Consider the following 7,961-nt stretch of genomic DNA (forward strand, 5'->3'; position numbering starts at 1 on the left):
CCGGAGTGAAGGGCGACTTTGGCGTCTCCGGAGTGAAGGGCGACTCTGGCGTCTCCGGAGTGAAGGGCGACTCTGGCGTCTCCGGAGTGAAGGGCGACTCTGGCGTCTCCGGAGTGAAGGGCGACTTTGGCGTCTCCGGAGTGAAGGGCGACTCTGGCGGCTCCGGAGTGAAAGGCGACTCTGGCGGCTCCGGAGTGTAGGGTGGCTCTGGCGGCTCCGGAGTGAAGGGCGACTCTGGCGTCTCCGGAGGGTAGGGCGGCTCTGGCAGCTCCGGACAGACGGGCGGCTCTGGCAGCTCTGGTCAGGAGGGCGGCTCTGGCAGCTCCGGACAGACGGGCGGCTCTGGCAGCTCTGGTCAGGAGGGCGGCTCTGGCAGCTCCGGACAGAAGGGAGACTTACGTACCCACCCTGCCGCTGATCTGAGGTGTTCACACATCCAGGACTGAGACCATCAATGAATCCATGTCTGGAAGGACAAAGAGAAATGGCTCCCATCTGTCCCAACCAATGAAAGGTGGGATTAACACATAACGCAGAGATTATATTTTTTACAGCTCATGGATTTGTGTGTCAATCCGACAGTTGAGATTTTGACAGCCCCTAATTATTATACTAAACTATCTGCTGATGGATGGTTTTGAATTAATCATTCATATGCTTAGACACACACACACACACACACACACACACACACACACACACACACACACAACTCACACACACTCGAATGGACGGACATACAAACACAGTCAGGGACACGCATGCACACACACACACACGCACATAAAACACACACAGGTTAGTTTAAAACCTCACTGACAACACGTGTATAGCTCTCTTTCCTGGGGCTCCTCTTGGCCCAGCTAGGCGTCATTGATTGAATTCTCCGGCCTTATTCTGAAATGAGTTTTACGTACATGTCCCAGCCATTAATCTAGCTCAGACAGGAGCCAAGAGAGGCAGACTTTTATCTCAGGAGCTCATTACTTTACTTTTGTCATATTCATAAACTATCGGCCGTAACCAGAATCTTGTATGGACGGCCTGACCTCATCAATCTATGGACGGTCTGACCTCATCAATCTATGGTCGGTCTGACCTCATCAATCTATGGGGTCTGACTCTCAATCTATAGACAGTCTGACCTCATCAATCTATGGACAGTCTGACCTCATCAATCATGGACAGTCTGACCTCATCAATCTATGGACAGTCTGGCCTCATCCAATCTATGGACAGTCTGACCTCATCAATCTATGGACGGTCTGACCTCATCCAGTCTATGGACACCTCATCAATCTATGGAGCCTCATCAATCTATGGCCGGTCTGACCTCATCAATCTGGACAATCTGACCTCATCAATCTATGGACGGTCTGACCTCATCAATCTATGGACAATCCTGACCTCATCAATCTATGGACGGTCTGACCTCATCAATCTATGGACGGCCTGACCCTCATCAATCTATGGACGGCCTGACCTCATCACTCTATGGGCGGTCTGACCTCATCAATCTATGGACGGTCTGACCTCATCAATCTGGACAGTCCTGACCTCATCAATCTACGGACCTGACCTCATCAATCTATGGACGGCCTGACCTCATCAATCTATGGCCGGTCTGACCTCATCAATCTATGGATGGTCTGACCTCATCCCAGTCTATGGACAGTCTGACCTCATCAGTCTATGGCGGTCTGACCTCCTCAATCTATGGTGGTCTGACCTTATCCAATCTATGGACAGTCTGACCTCATCAATCTATGGACAGTCTGACCTCATCAATCTATGGACGGTCTGACCTCATCAATCTATGGACTGACCTGACCTCATCAGTCTGGACGGTCTGACCTCATCAATCTATGGACGGCCTGATCTGGACAGTCTGACCTCATCAATCTATGGCGGTCTGACCTCATAAATCTATGGACAGTCTGACCTCATCCAATCATAGACGGTCTGACCTCATCAATCTATGGCGGTCTGACCTCATCCCAATCTATGTGATCTGACCTCATCAATCTATGGATGGTCTGACCTCATCCAATCATGAAGGGCCTCATCAGTCTGGACAGTCTGACCTCATCAATCTATGGACAGTCTGACCTCTCAATCTAGATGGTCTGAGCCAATCATGGACAGTCTGACCTCATCGTCTATGGATGGTCTGACCTCATCGGTCTATAGACAGTCTGACCTCATCTATCTCTGGACATTTGACCACATCAATCTATGAGCGTCCGACCTCAGCAATCTATGGATGGTCTGACCTCATCATTCTCTCCAGACACTTAATATTTTTCCTTTTCATAAATATTAAAATCACACATGCTCGCTCTCTCTTTCAAACTTTCTCTCTCTCGTTCTCTTAATTAAATTAAAATAAATTCAAAGGGCTTTATTGGCATAGGAAACATATGTTAACATTGGCATAGCAAGTGAATTAGATAATTTAAAAAAGTGAAATAAACAATTAAAAGTCAACAATAAACATTACCCTCACAAGTTCCCAAAAAGACAAAAGACATTTCAAATGTCATATTATGTCTATATAAAGTGTTGTAACGATGTGGAAATAGTTCAAGTACAAATGGTATTGTTTCTTCCTGGTTGCCCTTTTCTTGTGGCAACAGGTCACAAATATTGCTGCTGTGTTTGTACATTGTGGTATTTCACCCAATAGATATAGGAGTTTTTAAAAAATTGGATTTGTTTTTGAATTTCTTGTGAGTTTGTGTAATCTGAGGGAAATATGTGTCTCAGTATGGTCATACATTGGGCAGGGGAGGTTAGGAAGTGCAGCTCAGTTTCCACCTCATTTTGTGGGCAGTGTGCTCATAGCCTGTATTCTTGTCACGCTCTAACCTTAGATATCTCTGTTTTCTTTATATCTTGGTTAGGTCAGGGTGTGACGAGGGTGGTATCTGGTTTTGAATTGTATGTATGTCTAGGGGTTTTGGTAAGTCTAGTGTATGTATATGTCTATGGTGGTCTGAATTGGTTCCCCCTCTCTCACACACACAAAACCTTTTCTTTCTCTCTGTTAGAGTGGAGACGCTTATGGAAGATCTTTGGAGTGCTGTGACATGTCAGTACACACCTTGCTGCACAGTTTGGAGGAAGAAGCTACCTTGACCTGTCGAATTCTATCCACCTCTTCTGTGTGGGATATGTGTTCCTACCTCATCTGCAGGCAGATCTGCAGCATTTCACAGAGAGTTGGAATAATCACCCTTTAATGATGCTCTCTCTCTCCATCCATCTGTCTCTCGTCTGCAGGTATGTTTTGATGTGAGAGAGGAGGCCAGTCCACGTCATGCCACCTCACCTGCTCTTAATATAAACTTTGGGCGATTGGGAGCCCAAGGCTGGTTAGGAGACACTGTTGGAGACACTATGTAATTGTGATGAACTGAGAGAATATTAGCGTAACACTGTAATTCCCATGAATCATATGCTGTCTTCCATGTTTCACTCTGTTTTACCTCTTTCCTTTTCTGTCTTCTACACCTCTCTCCCCACCTCCTCTTTCTTCCTCTTTTTGTATGCATATGGTCATCGAAGTGCAGATTGATCTTGCATTTCTAATATAATATTACAATTAGAGCGTTTGAAATGATTGTATTATGTATTTATAACACCTGGATAATGAACTTTCAATAAAGAGCGTTTCACATTCTCCACTGGTTGAATGTAAGTATCTCATTGAAATGCTACACCTTTCCTGTCTCACAGAGATTCACACCTGAACCGCACCTTTTCTTGCCAGGGAAGAGTTACATGATCAGTGAATATATTCAATGTTCAGGCTACAATGTGTCTTCGAAAGCCAAGTTAAAAAACAGATCATTGACCATTTCACATCCCACCGTGCCTTCTCTGCTCACTGGCCTTCCAGTTCTCTGCTGCCAATGACTGGAGCGACCTGTAAAAATCACTGAAGCTGGATGGAGACTTATATTTCCCTCACTAACTTTAAACATCATCTATCTGAGCAGCTAACCGATCACTGCAGCTGTACATAGCCCACCAGTAAATAGCCACCCAATCTACCTACCTCATCCCCATTGTCACGAGTGGCGCTCGGCGGTCGTCGTCAACGGCATATTAGCTGCCACTGATTGTCTTTCCTCTCCTCCTTGTATGTTGATTGGTAGCACCTGTTATATATGATTAGTTTGTCTTTATTAGACAGCGGCCCGCCTGGTTGTTATGCGGGATTATTTCAGTGTAACCTTCGGCTCTGTTGTAGAGGTACGTGTTAGTGCCTTATCGTTAGACTTTTCCGTTGTACATTCTCATTCCCTGTGTTTGGGGCGTTACTGTGTGAGCACCCTGCAGTGCGTTGGTGCCTATTAAAGACGCACAGCTTTGCACTCACTGTCTCCCTGCGTTTGACTCCACACACCTACGACACCTGAAGCATTACAGAATCGCACCTAAATCAAATTGAATGGGTCAGCAGGAGCAGCAGCCAACCCTCTCCCATCGATGGAGGAACGGGTTCTCCACCACACCACCATTCTCCATCGGATCGGATCGCGATGGATCCAAGTGATGGAAGAGAATGGACGATGGGAGGGAGTGGTCTCTCTCTCTCCACCTTCGGCACCCCGGCTCCGGACTCCCCATCCTCTCGACTCCAGCACCCTCCGTCTGACGCTACCGAGGGCTTATGATGGAGCGGCGGGTTGCCAGGGGTTTCTGCTTCAGCTGGAGCTATACCTGGCCACCGTTAGACCCACTCCCTCAGGAGCGGAGAGGGTGAGTGTCCTCATCTCCTGCCTCGGGTCGTGCTCTGGAGTGTGGGGGTGACCAGTCTGGAATGGCCCAGACTCAGCAGGAGCACTACCCAGAGATTTCCTGCCGCTTCTGTGCCGTGTTTGATCACCTCTAGACGGCGGCGGTGGGAGAACTGACTTTTCATCTCAGGCAGGAGAGGAGGGCGCCCAGGATTACGCGCTGGAGTTCGGACCTTGGCAGCCGGATCTGGGTGGAACGACAGGGCCCTTATGGACCACTACAGGTGTAGTCTCCGAGAGGACGTCCGCGGGAGTTAGCGTGTGGGACACCACTCTGTCACTGGATCAGCTGATTGACATGTCCATTCGACTGGACAATCTGCTGGCTGCCCCTTGGGGCGTTCAGAGAGAGAGGTCCTGTGCGTTTCCACCACCCAGCCTTCCCGCTCCCATTCCGATGGAGTTGGGAGGGAGGCTGCGCCGAGGTACCGGAGGAGGAGGCCTTCCCTGCACCAACTGTGGTCGGAGAGGACACACGTCTGATCGGTGCTGGGGGGTTCCGTCTGGGAGTAGAGATGGCAGGCGGAACGCTTCTCGATCATCCCAGGTGAGTCTGCATCAAACTCACCCAGAACCCCCTGTTGGCCACATGTTTGTCTTAACCTTTTTTCTTCACTTTTTTCCCTCTTCCCAGCATAGGGCGCTAGTCGATTCAGGCGCAGCTAGGAACTTTATGGATCGCGGACTCGCCCTTAAGTTAGGGGTTCCGCTGGTGCCGATAGATTCTCCTTTCCCCGTGCTCTCCCTAGATAGCCGGCCATTAGGGTCAGGGATGGTCAGGGAGACTACGGCCCCACTGGACATGGTGACGCAGGGGAATCATAGGGAGCGTATCAGTTTTTTTATTATTGATTCGCCTGCGTTTCCAGTGGTGCTGGGGACTCCCTGGCTGGCCCGGCACGATCCTAAAATTTCGTGGAAACAGGGGGTTCTCCAGGGGTGGTCAGAGGAGTGTTCTGGAAGGTGTTTGGGAGTTTCCATCGGTGCCACGTCGGTGGAGAGTCCAGACCAGGGTTCCACGGTGTGCATTCCCCCCGAGTATGCCGATTTGGCAATCGCTTTCAGTAAAGTGAACCGGGAAGGGAGTAAATCGAAGTAAATCGACCGGGAAGGGATTGTACAATAGATCTCCAGGTAGACGCTGCGCTTCCCAAGAGTCACGTGTACCCGCTGTCCCAGGAGGAGACGTTGGCAATGGAGACATATGTCACGGAGTCGCTGGGACAGGGGTACATTCGGCCCTCCATTTCACCCGTCTCCTCGAGTTTCTTTAGTTATTTTTATCCTCCACTACACAATAAGCAAGTCAACTTTCTAAATAGCGATTTTCGTAAATTAACTTCAGGACAAAAAAATATGCACAATTGTTTGTCTCCACATTAACTAACATATTCCTCTCAATTGTATATTTTTGGTTTGACTCATTTATGACATTATAATTACTTACACTTGCTTCCACCGTAATATTTTGTTAGCCATCTTTGCTGAAGAAAGTCAGCAGCGATTGAACGATCGCGTCAAATTCGTAAACCACTCGATATGATTGGCCATATAAAAGCCTTTGAACCCAAATGCATAATGAGTGCTCTTGCAGTGTTCTGGAGCAATGAAACCATGACTCTGGGTACCTCTAAGTCCCGCGGTGTCAGCTTACAACTTTTAAAGGAGGAACCACTATAGTCAAAGCTTTCCTTAAGTTTGGGTCAGTCACAGTGGTCAGGTATTCTCTGTTTAGGGGCAAATAGCATTCTGGTGTGCTCTGTTCTTTTGTAAAAAAAAACGTTCCATTGTGCCAAGAAATTTTCTTTTTGTTTTCTCATGATTTGGTAAGGTTTAATTGTGTTGCTGTCCTCGGGCTCTGTGGGGTGTGTTTGTGAACAGAGCCCCAGGACCAGCTTGCTTTGGGGACTCCTCTCCTTCTCTCTGTAGGTGATGGCTTTGTTATGGAAGGTTTGGGAATCACTTCCTTTTAGATGGTTGGCGAATTTAACGGCTATATTCTGAATTCTGTATGCAGTCTCGATTTGGTGTTTGTCCAATTTTGTGAATTATTGGTTGGTGAGAAATGCGTTTTTTGCAAATGTTTGTGTCCATAGATTTTATACTGTCATACGTTTTCCCCCAACACTGCTTTCCATCCATTTGTAGAGCAGACCCTCGTACCAAATTGAGTCAAAAGCTTTTGAATTCAACAAAGCATGAGAAGAGTTTGCCTGGTTTGCTTTGTTTGGTTGTCAATTAGGGTGTGCAGGGTGAATACGTGGTCTGTCGTACGGTCATTTGGTAAGAAGCCAATTTGACATTGTTTTCACTGAGGATTGTCTTCTGTTAATAATAATGCGTAGGATTTTCCCAAGGTTGCTTTTGACACATATCCCATTTAAATTGTTGGAGTCAAATTTGTCTCCACTTTTGTGTATTGGGGTGATGAGTTTTTTTTCTCTCTCTCTCTCTCTCTCTCTCTCTCTCTCTCTCTCTCTCTCTCTCTCTCTCTCTCTCTCTCTCTCTCTCTCTCACTCACCTTTCTCTCTCGCCTTCACCTTACTCTCTCTTTTGCTCTGTTTCTCTCTCCACCTCTCTCTCTTCTTTCTCCTCTTTCATCCGCTCCGCCTCCTCTCCCCCTCTCCTCTTTCATCCCTCCCCCCCCTCTCCTCTCTCCTATCCCCCACTCCCCACGTGTTCTTAACACAGAGAATACACCTGTCTTTTTCTAGATTCTTTTCCCCACGGATCCTCTCTGCTCCAGCTAATTAGGTTTGTCCAGTCAACTAGCGCCGAGTGGTTGGGCAGACTTCTTGGGCAGAGAAAAGAGAGAAAGAGCGTAGAGAGCTATGGATAGATAAAGGGGAAGGAGAAGAGAGAGAGAAGAGGAGAGAGAGTGAACAGCTGGAGGTAGCCTGGAAGGTTAAATAACATAGCAACATTCACCAAATGGATTAAAAAGCTATATTTCATCACTGCCTCAACTCTCTCATAACGTTCTATCTCTCTAACTCTAACTCTCTCTCTCTCTCTCTCTCTCTCTCTCTCTCACTCCTCACATTAACACTCTCATAACGTTCTATCTCTCTAACTCTCTCTCTCTCTCTTTTCTCTCTCTCTCTCTCTCTCTCTCTCTCTCTCTCTCTCTCTCTCTCTCTCTCTCTCCTCCTCACA

Source organism: Oncorhynchus keta, unplaced genomic scaffold (assembly GCF_023373465.1).
Source record: "Oncorhynchus keta strain PuntledgeMale-10-30-2019 unplaced genomic scaffold, Oket_V2 Un_contig_1316_pilon_pilon, whole genome shotgun sequence".
NCBI classification, from domain to species: domain Eukaryota; kingdom Metazoa; phylum Chordata; class Actinopteri; order Salmoniformes; family Salmonidae; genus Oncorhynchus; species Oncorhynchus keta.